This window comes from Equus przewalskii, chromosome 9, assembly GCF_037783145.1.
Source record: "Equus przewalskii isolate Varuska chromosome 9, EquPr2, whole genome shotgun sequence".
Taxonomy (NCBI): Eukaryota; Metazoa; Chordata; class Mammalia; order Perissodactyla; family Equidae; genus Equus; species Equus przewalskii.
In genome coordinates, this window is record NC_091839.1 from 23,220,656 (window position 1) to 23,234,981 (window position 14,326).

General features: G+C 40.6%; 1 pseudogene; it reads left to right on the forward strand.

Annotated features, from left to right (window-relative positions):
* Window positions 1-410: 410 nt before the first annotated feature.
* On the forward strand, window positions 411-3,917 carry LOC139085393 (leukocyte immunoglobulin-like receptor subfamily A member 5; annotated as a pseudogene).
* The last annotated feature ends 10,409 nt before the right edge of the window (window positions 3,918-14,326 follow it).

The window sequence follows — 14,326 nt, forward strand, 5'->3', positions numbered from 1 at the left end:
GGTCTCCTCCATCTGCACAGCGGGAGCACTCAGAGAAGGTGCCATTGTTTCCATCTTCTCTGCTCTTCTCTGCCTCAGTCAGTTGTGGAGAGAAGGAAGGGGGACAGCAGGAGGGGATGCAGAGGCTCCTCACCCCCTTGTTCATGGGGAACCTCAGAGTTCAGTCAGCTCAAATGGAATGGGTCCCTGATGGGAAGAGAATCAGCTCAGACATCTGGGTGCAAATTTCTCACAGGGACTGTCTTCCAGGTCTGAGTCAGGTTCCAAGGACCCGAGTTCCAACAAGTGGTTCCTCCACAGGCTGCCATGTTCCCACCTTTTACTTTAGCCCCTGAGCACTGAGGAGCTAGTCAAGTGATTATTAGATGATAGTGATAAAACCAAGAGTGTCCTGGTGTTGAGCTGGGATAATGAAAGATGGGGAAGGTCTTTGGACCCCAGACTCTGATTTCCTTCCAGGGACCCTCTTCAAACCCACCATCTGGGCTAAGCCAGGCTCTGTGGTTCACTGGGTGACATCCATGACCATCGGGTATCAGGGGACCCTGGAGGCACAGGAGTACCATCTGGATAAAGAGGGAAACCCAGAACCCTAGAGCAGACAGAGCCCACTGGAACCCAAGGACAAGGCCAAGTTCTCCATCCAACACATGACAGAACAATATGCACAGTGATATCCCTGTTACTATTTCAGCCCCACTGGCTGGTCAGAGCACAGTGACCCCCTGGAGCGGTGGTGACAGGTGAGAGGACACTCAGGGGTCCCAGCCTCAGGCTCTGCCCTCAGCAAGGGGGTCTTCTCTCAGGGGTGTGTCCCCTCTCACAGCCCAGCCCTGGGGATATGATGGGGTTGGAGCCCCATGTAACATGCTGCCTCCTCCTCTCCTAGGATTCTACAGCAAACCCAACCTCCCAGCCCTGTGGTGACCTCAGGAAGGAACGTGACCCTTCAGTGTGGCTCAAGGCAGGAATTTGACAGGTTCATTTTGACTAAGGAAGGAGAACACAAGCCGTCCTGGACCCTGGACCCACAGCAACACCCTAATGGGCAGTCTCAAGCCCTGATCCCTGTGGGCTCTATGACCCCCAGCCACAGAGGAACATTCAGATACTATGGCTGTTACAGAAACAAACCCCAGGTGTGGTCATGCCCCAGTGATACTCTGGAGCTCCTTATCCCAGTTGAGGAAGTCCCATCCTGACCCATACATATTTTGATGCACAAGACAGGTTATTGGTGTCTTTGCTCCTGGGGGAGTCCCAGATGAAAGGGTGAGGTGAGGGGAGTGTGAGGCTCCTGGGCCAGAGACACAGAGGATGAGAGACAGTGAAACCTGGGGACAAGGCCTGGAGAAGGAGTGTTTTGGGAGGAATTAGCCCCTGCAATCCATGGATTTTCCTTCTCCCAGATGTGCCTAGAAAGCCATTCCTCCTGAATGAACAGGGCCCTGTCATGGCCCCAGAAAGAATCTGACCCTTCCTTGTCACTCTGATGTTGGCTGTGGCAGATTCTCTCTGTTCAAGGAGGGTGGACATCATCTCTCCCAACATCTTGGCCAGCAGCCCCAGGCTGGGCTCAATCAGACAAACTTCCCCTGGGCCCTGTGATTGGCTCCATGGGGGACAGTAAAGATGCTACAGGGGGCACAAACTCTTCTCTGAGTGGTCAGTCCCCAGTGACCCCCTGAACATCTTAATGGCATGTGAGGAGCCAGCAGGTGCTTTAGGGACCCAGACTCTGCCCTCTACCAGTTGTCACAACTGAGTGAGCCTCTGGTGCTCCTGGTCTCAGGTGAGGAGCCCCCACCCGCTATCCATTGATAGATCAGACCTTCAACTCATGGCCCTGTCCCATGAGAGCTCAGCTGGGATGGGAAGGTAGGCGCAACAGGAAGGTCAGCCACAGGAGGATCTGAGCTCATAGATGGATGGAAAAGACAGTTAGTCCCATACATTCTCCATGCCTTACCCCCACTGTGTATCCAGGCAGTGCAGCTTGTCTGCAGGGAAGAAATTAAAGATGTAAACACTGACATTTGAGGAAAAGCGATGGGACTATAGATGACATGAAAAGGCAGAAACAGCCCCACAGCATCCTTCTGTCATTGTTCCAAGCAATATTTGGGGTCTGTAGACCCTCACCTAGATGGATAAACCATTTCTGTTGAGTAGCAGAGCCCTTTTAGCCTAGAGGAATCACAGTCTCCATCAGGTTTTTGCTAGTTTTCTAGCTTACCCTACAACAGGGCAAATATTTACAGAAGGGATTATTTCCCACAGATCTTGAGGATGAAGGTGGAGGTTTAACGTGGGGGCGTCCTTTCTCAAGTAGCATTAAGGTCATCGGTGCATGTTAAATGGTCAGTGTTGGAGGAGATGCATGAAGGGGAAGAGGCCCAGAGGCCCAGTGATGAGGGTTTGAGAAAAGGACACACCATCCCTCACCTCTGTCCATGGTGCTGATTTAAGCCCCCCACCCCACACACACTTGTAGTCTTCATGCTGCCTATGGAACAGGCCCACAATATGAAGAGCAGAGTACAGCGGACTTCTCACTTCTGGGTTAAGGAGTTTTGGGATACATCGGGAGTCGTAAGATGAAGACTAGTTGGCTCAGTCACTCGGGATTGAGCTCATTGACAAAATTCTATCAATATCTGGGAATTTGTTCTTGCCTCTACCTATCAAAGGAAGAATCCTATCCTGGATTTCAAAACACTCAATCAGTTGTGCACTTGGATGCCAGTGAGTTTCTGTGGAAAAAAGTACATGAATTTTTCTCTTGGGACTAGTCAACTCTGAGTACGTCCTGTCTTTACCATTAACTGTTATCATTATGTGGGAAGAAAGAAAGAAAGGCATAATTTCTGCCCCAATTTCTGTGATCACCTGGTTGTCTCCAGGATCAATTCATCCTCCAAAACATCTTCCATAAGAATTCATCTTTAGTATTCCTTTCCTCCTTCCCACTGTTACCTGGTAGTTCTTAACATTTCCTTTGTCAATTTATCAGAGCCTTCCTTATATCTATAAATATCTGTATTTTTTCCAGGTGTCCATCTAAATATTTTATTTTATCATCTATCTTTTTTGCTTTTTTCTTATCAATCTTCAATCTTCCTATTGAGACTACAAAATGATTGAATAATTAGAAGTTGTGTTAATTGTGGTTATCCTTGATACTAGATAAATTGCCTGAGGTGTTGTACATATTCCATCATTTACTTTCAAAAAAATGACAGATAGAAGAAAAGAACGTGACTAAGAAATATGCAATCCCAAAGGAGACAAAAAAGAACTCCTTGTAGTGGAGAAATGAAAAGCGAGACCCGGACCCTCACTCCTTTATGCTTCTCATTCTCAGGGAAAATTGAAGCCCCAAATGTTCATCTTTGCTTTCTAATTTGATTCAGGATGAGACACCAGAGGTGATCACTTCAAGGGATTGAGATTAGCTTTATTAGTTTTAGAGACTCATTGGCGATCAGAGTAGATATCCCTTAGGCATTCTTACCTCTCCTCACACATATGCTATAATTTTTTTTCTCAAGAGTAGCCAATATCCTCAGCCCATCACAAAACAAGTCAGACTCCAAGGGTAATGTGTAAGGAGAAATACACAGTTATGGGGCTGGGCTCAGAGGATCAAATACTGTCAACACAAGGCAAGTTCCCTCGATGGAATCCAGGGATCCTGGAGTGATTTTGGTGTGTTCTGATCTCTGTGAATTCCTTGTCCAAAATTCCTAGCCCCACATCCTCAAGTTTACACAGTGTGGGATCTCATCTGGATGGGCGAGGCTGGCTTGATTCTGGTGATGCTCAGGATGCTGCTGATTCAGGTTCAACAAAGCCAGAGAAGAACACAAGATGCAGTAGAGACAAACACAATAAACAGCAAATCCACCATTCAGTGACGTAGAACATTGAAAATAAATCTTGTGAGAGTTCCCGTCAAGATGGCGCTGTGAGCAGATGTTAAACACGCCTCCTCCCATGAACACAACCAGGTTACAACAATTTTGGGGAGAATCACTCTGGATTGAAAACCGAAAACTGGATAAAAAGAACCCCCACGACAAGGGACAGTCCTGATGAAAGCAGAAGAGGCAGTAACTCTGGCCGGAGAGGAAAAAAACCCACCTTTCGGAGCAGCGGAGCTTCTCAGCTGGCCAGACGGGAGCCAACCTAAGGCACACAGCCGTCCCTGGAGGAGTGAGGTCTGGAGCAGGGGACAATACTGCTATAACCATCCTTCGGACTCAGCCCAACTGAGATGGGGGTCTTACTATCTGGCTTTGCTGGCTATTAACTGCAGCGAGGACACCCCAGAAAAGCTATTGGCCGAAAGCCGAAAAGATCCGGGTCTTAAAGGGCCCATGCACAAATTCACTCATTGCAGCAACCTAAAATCACCAGAGAGAAGGCTGACTGTCCTTTGGTGAAACAAGACTCACCTGGTGGGCTCTGGGGGCATCTTGGTGAGAGGAGGATCCTCTCCTGAGACTGAGACATTGGTGGGGGCCGTCGTTCTGAGCTGGTCCAGGCATGCTGATACGGACACAGGTGGGGGCCATTGAGGTGCATCCCTTGGGTTGTTAGCCCAGGGGTCTGCCACACTCACTAGAGCACCCACTAGACTAGGGGTCTAGTCTCAAAAGTTAGACTAGGGGTCTGCCACACCCACTAGAGCACAAACTGGATTTAATCCAGTTCAGCCAGGGCAGGCAACCAGCCCTAGGGACTGGCCCCACCTAACAGCAAACCCTCAGGCTACTTTTCAGCATGCATTGGCTGAGTGCCTTGATCCTCTACAGGCAGATAAGGGTGTCTGCCTCTGTGGGGCAGGGCTTGTGTGAGGACCAGGTGAACTGTGGGGGGGCATTGGGGCAGAGGTGGGGGCCTCTGCAGTGTGGCGGTGGGCTACGCTCCAGGGGGTTGAGAAGTGTGCATGGACCAGGACTGTGTTAACAGTGTATGTGGTCCAGAGGGGAGTGAGGCTTACCAGCAGCAGAAGACTTGTGCTTCACACATAGCCATAAAAAATGATCAGCCCCACCTTCCAAAGCCTGAAACAACTGAGTGTCTCCATGCCAAGGGCTAGCCCCACTCAGCTGCACTCCTAAGAGAACTGACATCAGCCTTGTTGGCGTCAGGCCTATCACAACTGTATGCCCCTGAGCCTAGCAACCAGCTACACTGGGTACCAACACAATTAAGAGGACACTTGCAATAAGAGTGTGCTAATAGACTTTGTAGCCAACAGTGCTGAGGCCCCTCCAAGCCGGATTTACAAACAGCTGGCCAGAGAAGGAAAGATCAGACTCCCTGGGTACCTGCAGTGGGAGCAACCCTGCCACAGCAGAAGACGCCCACAAAGTAGCCCACAAAGGGGTCACTCCTGGTTCTTATGGTCTGGTGATGAGAGCGAAGCACACTGTTGGGCCGCATAAAGCATCTCATACATGAGGCCTCTTCTCCAAGATCAGGAGACATAGCCGACTCACCTAGTACAAAGAAAATAGCACAGAGAAAGAGGCATAAAAAGGAGACAAAGGAATACTTTCCAAGCAAGGGAACACTCCAAAACACCAGAAAAAGAACTAAGTGAAACAGAAACTAGCGACCTCCTTGACAAGGAATTCAAACAAAATATAATGAGGATGCTCACAGATATGCAGAGAAGAATGGATGAACACAGTGAGCACATCAGCAAAGAACTGGAAGATATAAAAAAGAACCAATCAGAAATGAAGAATATAATACTTGAAATGAGAAAATCACTAGAGGGACTCAATAGCAGAGTAGAGGAAGCAGAAGAACGGATCAGCGAGCTAGATGAAAGATTAGAGGAAATCACCCAAGCAGAACAGAAAAGAGAAAAAGGAATTAGACAGAATGAGAACAGTGTAAGGGAACTCTGGGACAATATCAAGTGTGCTAACATTCGTATTATAGGGGTCCCAGAGGAGAAGAGAGAGACAAAGGGGCAGAAAATTTATTTGTCGAAATAATAGAGGAAAATTTTCCTTACCTGAGGAAGGAAACAGACATCCAAGTTCAGGAAGCACAGAAAGCTCCAAACAAGAGAAGCCCAAAGAGGCCCACACCAAGACATATTATAATCAAAATGTCTAAAATTAAAGACAAAGAGAGAATCCTAAAAGCAGCATGAGAAAGGCCACAAGTGACATATAAAGGGAAGCCCATCAGGCTGTCAGCAGACTTCTCAGCCGAGACCCTACAGGTGAGAAGAGAATGGCACGACATATTTGAAGTGCTAAAAGGACAAAACCTACAACCAAGAATACTCTATCCATCAAGGCTGTCATTCAGAATGGAAGGAGAGATAAAGAGCTTCCCAGGCAAGCAAAAATTAAAGGAGTTTATCACTTAGAAACCAGTTCTACAAGAAATGCTGAAGGAACTTATTTAAGTGGGAAAGTGATGACCACAAATAGAGATAAAAGAGAAAAATTATCAAAAAACCCAAAACAACAACAAGAAAAAACAGGCAATAAAATCACTTGTAAGGTAAAAGTATAGTAAAGGCAGCAGATCAACTACCTGTGAAGGTAATATGAAGGTTAAAAGACAAATGTACTAAAATTACCTATTTCAATGATAAGAGGGTAATGGATATACACACACTAAACAAAAGACTATATATGATGTGAAAAACATATAATGTGGGAGGAGGGGAGTGAAAAAGTAGAGCTTTTAGAAAGAGGTCAAGCTAAAGAGTCTATCTACTCAATATAGACTGTTATATGCATAGTATATTAAATAGGATCCTCATGGTAACTACAAACCAGAAACCTATAACAAGCAGGAAAAAAAGTAAGACAAAAGAAATCAAACATATTACTAAAGTTAGCCATCAAACCACAAGTGAAGAGAGCAAGAGAAAAAGAAAGGAACTGAGAAGAACTGCTAAAATACCCCCCAAAAAAGAAAAAGTGACAAAATGGCAATAAATACATATTTATCAATAGCTTCTTTAAATGTCAATGTATTAAACTGCTCCAATCAAATGCCATAGGGTGGCCAACTGGATAAAAAAACAAGATCCATCTATATGCTGCATACAAGAGACAAACTTCAGACCTACAGACACTCACAAACTGAAAGTGAAAGGATGGAGAAAGATATTCCATGCAAATGGCAAAGAAAAGAAAGTGGGGGTAGCAATACTTATATCAGACAAGATAGACTTTAAATAAAAAACTGTAATAAGAGACAAAGACGGGCACTACATAATGATAAAGGGAACAATCCAACAAGAAAATATAACACTTGTAAATATCTACTCACCCAACATAGGAGCAGCTAAATATATAAAGCAATTATTAACAAGCATAAGAGGAGAAATAGACAGTAACACAATAATAGTAGGGGACTTTAAGACTCCACTTACACCAATGGATAGATCATCCAAACAGAAGATCAATAAGGAAACACTCGCCTTAAAGGACACATTAGACCAGATGGACTTAGTAGATATATATAGAACATTCCATCCAAAAACCACAGAATACACATTCTTTTCAAATGCCCATGGAACATTCTCCAGGACTGATCACATATTAGGCCACAAAACAAGTCTCAATAAATTTAAGAAGATTGAAATAATACCATGCATCTTTTCTGACCACAAAGGTATGAAACCAGAAATCAACTACAGAAAGAAAACCAGAAAAGCCACAAAAATGTGGAGATTGAACAAAACGCTACTGAACAATGATTGGGTCAATGAAGAAATCAAAGAAGAAATAAAAAAATTCCTGGAAACAAATGAAAATGAAAACACGACATGCCAAAATCTGTGGGATACAGCAAAAGCGGTTCTACAAGGGAAGTTTATAGCAATTCAGGCCTACCTCAACAAAGAAGAAAAATCCCCAAAAATCCCACTTTTAGACAATCTAAAAGTGCACCTAAAGGTACTGGAAAAAGAACAAACAAAGCCCAAAATCAGCAGAAGGAAGGAAATAATAAAAATCAGAGCAGAGATAAATGAAATAGAGACTAAAAAAACAATAGAAAAAATTAATGAAACCAAGAGCTGGTTCTTCGAAAAGATAAACAAAATTGACAAACCCTTAGCTAGACTCACCAAGCAAAAAAGAGAGAAGGCTCAAATAAATATAATCAGAAACAAAAGAGGAGAGATTACAATGGACACCTCAGAAATACAAAAGATAAGAAGAGAATATTATGAAAAGCTATACGCCAACAAATTGGATAATCTAGAAGAAATGGATAAATTCTTAGAAACATACAACCTTCCAAAACTGGACAAGAAGATGTAGAAAATTTGAATAGACCAATCACCAGTGAGGAGATCGAAACAGAAATTAAAAACCTCCCAAAAAATAAAAGTCCAGGACCAGATGGCTTCCCTGGTGAATTCTACCAAACATTCAAAGAAGACTTAATACCTATCCTTCTCAAACTCTTCCAAAAAATTGAAGAGGAGGAGAGGCTTCCTAACTCCTTCTACGAAGCAAACATTATCCTGATACCAAAACCAGACAAGGACAACACAAAAAAAGAAAATTACAGGCCAATATCACTGATGAACATCGATGCAAAAATCCTCAACAAAGTACTAGCAAATCGAATACAACAATACATTAAAAAGATCATACATCATGATCAAGTGGGTTTCATTCTGGGGATGCAGGGATGGTTCAACATCCACAAAGCTATCAACGTGATACACCACATTAACAAAATGAAGAATAAAAATCACATGATCATCTCAATAGATGCAGAGAAAGCATTTGACAAGATACAGCATCCATTTATGATAAAAACTCTAAATAAATTGGGTATAGAAGGAAAATACCTCAACATAATAAAGGCCATATATGACAAACCCACAGCAAATATCATTCTCAACGGAGAAAAACTGAAAGCTATCCCCCTAAGAACAGGAACCAGACAAGGATGCCCACTGTCACCACTCTTATTTAACATAGTATTGGAAGTCCTAGCCAGAGCAATCAGGCAAGAAAAAGAAATAAAATGGATCCACATTGGAAAGGAAGTGAAACTGTCACTCTTTTCAGATGACATGATTTTATATCTAGAAAACCCTAAAGAGTCCACTAAAAAACTTTTAGAAATAATAAAGGAATACAGTCAATTTGCGGAATGCAAAATCAATGTACAAAAATCCGTTGCGTTTCTATACACTAACAACGAAGTAGCAGAAAGAGAAATTAAGAATACAATCCCATTTACAATTGCAACAAAAAGAATAAAATACCTAGGAATAAACTTAACGAAAGAGGTGAAAGATCTGTACACCGAAAACTATAAAACATTGTTGAAAGAAATCGAAGAAGACACAAAGAAATGGAAAGATATTCCGTGCTCTTGGATTGGAAGAATTAACATTGTTAAAATGTCTATGCTTCCTAAAGCAATCTATAGATTCAACGCAATCCCTATCAAAGTTCCAACAACATTTTTTACAGAAATAGAACAAAGAATCCTAAAATTTATATGGAACAACAAAAGACCCCGAATAGCCAAAGGATTCCTGAGAAAAAAGAACAAAGCTGGAGGTATCACACTCCCTGATTTCAAATTATACTACAAACCATAGCAACCAAAACAGCATGGTACTGGCACAAAAACAGACACACAGATCAATGGAACAAAATTGAGAGCCCAGAAGTAAACCCACACGTTTATGGACAGCTAATATTCGACAAGGGAGCCAAGAGCATACGATGGAGAAAGGAGAGTCTCTTCAATAAATGGTGTTGGGAAAACTGGACAGCCACATGCAAAAGAATGAAAGTAGACCATTCCCTTACACCATGCACAAAAATCAACTCAAAATGGATTAAAGACTTGAATGTAAGACCCGAAACCATGAGACATCTAGAAGAAAACATAGGCAGTACGCTTTATGACATTGGTCTGAGCAGCATATTTTCAAGTCCCATGTCTGACCAGGCAAGAGAAACAAAAGAAAAGATGAACAAATGGGACTACATCAAACTAAAAAGATTCTGCACTGCAAAGGAAACTATCAACAAAACAAAAAGACAATCTAACAATTGGGAGAAGATATTTGCAAACCACATATCAGATAAGGGGTTAATATCCAAAATATACAAAGAACTCATACAGCTCAACAACAGAAAAACCAACAATCCAATTAGAAAATGGGCAAAAGATCTGAACAGATATTTCTCCAAAGAGGATATACAGATGGCCAACAGGCATATGAAAAGATGCTCAACATCATTAGCTACCAGGGAAATGCAAATCAAAGCTACAATGAGGTATCACCTCACTCCTGTCAGAATGGCTATAATTAACAAGACAGGAAACAACAAATGTTGGAGAGGGTGTGGAGAGAAGGGAACCCTTGTTCACTGCTGGTGGCAGTGCAAACTGGTGCAGCCACTATGGAAAGCAGTTTGGAGTATCCTCAGAAAATTAAGGATAGATCTACCATATGATCCAGCTATCCCACTGCTGAGTATTTATCCAAAGAACTTGAAAACACAATGGCATAAAGATACTTGCACCCCTATGTTCATTGTGGCATTATACACAATAGCCAAGACTTGGAAGCAACCTAGGTGCCCATCAAGAGACGAATGGATAAAGAAGATGTGGTATTTATACATGATGGACTACTGCTCAGCCATAAGAAATGACGAAATCCGCCATTTGTGACAACATGGATAGACCTTGAGGGTATTATGCTGAGTGAAATAAGTCAGAGGGAGAAAGTCAAATACCATATGATCACACTCATAAGTAGAAGATAAAAATGACAAAAAAAAAAACCCACATAGCATTGGAGATTGGACTGCTGGTTGCCATTGGGGAAGGGGGGAGGGGGGAGGGCAAAAGGGGTGATTAGGGTCACATGTGAGGGGATGCACTATAATTAGTGTTCAGGTGGTGAACATGATGTAATGTATCCAGAATTTGAAACATGATGTACATACAAAAAAAATTTTTTTTTAAAGAAATTTTTTCATTAAAAAAATAAATAAATCTTGTATGATCAGAAGGTTCTGGAAGAATATCTGGAGCATAGATTGAGGGAACTGTCTGCTGAGAGTATCAAGCTTAGTGAAAGTTTTTGGCAGCAGGCAATGTCTGGAGAGTTGCCTGCAAAGAATCTGCTGCAGCTCAACTATTGTGCTTTCTCTCCTATCCTTACTGACTGTCCTTGATGGTCCTCTTCTATTCTTACCCCCATGACATGAGGCAACATCCACAAGCAGGTTTGGATCCACATCTATATGTCACTTTATGCTTTGGTCCATTTTTATACATATACACTCTTCTCGGTAAATAACGTTTTTCTATACAATATGTATATTTATTTTCCCTACAATTTACTGAGGTGGAATTGAATAAGGATGGAGAAAGCCATAGTCTTCACTAGACACTGAATATTAACCAAAGCTGCTCTTGCTCTGTTACAGCAAGTACTTCATAGGTTGGCATCAATGTTCCCTCAAAGCATGATCATCATCTACCTGTTCAACCTCACCTGAGTCTAATCACACAATGAGCCCCTTCCCATTGAGAAACTGGATTTCTGAACACATTGGCCAATATCACAAGATACTTAATTAGGAATTTAAAATGGGTTCATGAGTTTCTGAACTCATCATGTTCCATGAATCTGAATTGATGTGGAGGTCATCAATATGGACTGGGCTTATTTCAGAGATCAGGTTCACCTATCTTCAATTTTGATTGTCAAAATCATTGTTCTGTGAGGGCATGATGATAGGAACTCTTCTGCCATCCTGCTGGCAGCTCTCTGTATGTCTGCTTTTTAATTCTGATATTCTCCGTCTTAATATGATGTAATTTTATCATCCCTGTTTCTTAATATTTTATAAATTTAAACATTCCACTTTACTATTTTACTAATTTCATGAAGTGTTGAATTTTAATACCATTTTCTTATTATAAATTGCTAATGAAATTTCAGCGTATTCACGGAACATAATATGCAAGAAATATGGAAAGAATCAGACATACTTGCCTTTTTGTCTAAGTGTTTCAGATTTTAGGTACAATATGGGCCTTAAATACGTGCATTCCCTCCTTGTTCCTGTATATATAGCATTATATTTTGTTTATTTATTTATTTATCTTTTATTTATTTACTTATTGTTTTCCACGTATATCACAAACCGTTGTATATCATATATGACATTAATAATGCAAAGTTTTATAATATTTTTACACATTAGATTAAGCATTGAAGTGTGTCACCTACTCTTATAGAAATTTTCTTTTCACCCTCTCAGTCTATCTTATAAATATTTTTTGAAACTCCAATTTTCTATTAACTTATGTTTTATGCTTTTCAAAAGATATGTGATTACATGAATGTATGTTTATGAGTGCTATACCTTTGAACTGAATATATTATTTACGATAAAATATTTTATAAAACCATTTTGCCTTATATTCAATTCTGTTGAATATTTAAAGCTTTCAGCTAATTTTACTAAGTGAGAATAACACCGTTATTTATTTTAAAACTCTTTAATGATTTTGTATTTTTTGAGAGATCATTGTTCATATAAATCAGTTTTTTTCTGGGTGATGTGCTTTGATCTAACCCTGGAGTAAGTCCATTAATCTTTTAATGATTGCAAATAAGTGAATAAATTTGAAGTATTTCCACCATTTTATTTAGTGTGGGTTTGTTATGGATTAAGATATCCTGCATTCTGTTATTTTCATTTCAAATTTCCAGACCACTTTTGGGTTGATCGATATGTTTTTGTTTTTTATAATTACATCAACCAGTTTGGAGGTTATAAATTGCTTTTTAATTTTAGATAATCACCCTCATTATTAATATTGGTATTTAAATTTATAATTTTGAACAATTTTCATTCACCATCTCCCGTAGACGAGGAAAAAGACATTATATATGAGTTGAACTCTCAGTACTTACTTTCTTTTAAAAGCTCTCTTTCTCTGTTTCTCTTTCTCTCTCTCTCTACCATATACACACAGACACCCATCTGAACACTCCCAATGTCATGATTTAGCTTTCTTAAATATAAATGTACATATGCATGTTTACAAAAATATGCTTTTGCAGTGTTTATTTGTTTTGCCGTCTTTTTCTCGCTTCTCCATCTTACTTTTTTTATTTTCCCTCTCTTGTTCTTTTGGCTTAATTACATACTTTAGTTTTGCTTCAGTGAGTATGTAAACAGGAAAATGTCTAAAACCTTCTATATCTTGAAATGCCTTATTTTCAGTCTCTATTTTTATTAAGATACTTGAAAACATTTTCTTGCTTTAAGTAAAGTATATGATAGAGCTGTGAGGAGTGGAAAATATGTCTGATGGTTAAGGATATATCCCTAGAACCCTCCTCATCCCTCATGAAGATGAAGCCTTAAGCTTTAATGTGTGAGACAGGAGTCCAAACAGGTCAGATGTGTCCCAGGTCTCCTCGTGCCTATAGATTTCTCCTCTGCTTACTGTTTCACTTTTGCCCCTTAAAAGTAATTTGGGTGAGTGTAGAATTCTTCACTCACAATTAATTCCTTGAATGTACTTTTCTTATATCATTTGGTATTTTTTCTGTGTGAAAGTCAGCTGCCATCAATTTCCTTTATTTTTCCATGAAATATCAAGACTCAGATTTCATCGATACATCCATGCACCCCAGCACTTACACGTTCTTTCTACATCACTGTAAAAAGTCCAACCATTTCCCTCTAGGACTGCTGCCAACATCATTCTCACTGCTTTTCTCCTGAAACTCACCACATACATTGTGCTTCTCTTTTTATTCCCCATGCGCCTTATTTTTTTAATTCCAGTCTCTCGGTATTGAATCTTACAAATTTCCTCATTACTTATTCCACTTTCATAATTGGATCTTCAGCCATATAATATCTTTGATGGAAAGAGTATTTTGAGTATGTTAAAGTGGAATTATTATTTTTGCCTCTAAGATATTTCTCTAGTTCATTTATAAAATTATGTATACCTCTGTAATATAACACTTTTTGTTGTTTCAAGAGTTCATTTTCCTTCTTCAATTTTTCAGATATTTAAACATGCTTAAATTAGTATGAATTTCATGTATTCCTTGCATTCTATTTCCTCAGATATGAGCCTCCAGTAATTGCTTCATGGATTGTCTTTCATAGCACTATTGAACATTTTTAGGATTCCTCTTTGATGTCCATTCCTGTTGGACACTCGCCTGATTTTCCATAAAGAGTTTCTTCCAGGGCTGTCTTCATATTCAGGGCTGAAAGGGGTGGATAGTTGCAGTTACTTTGCCCCGTGG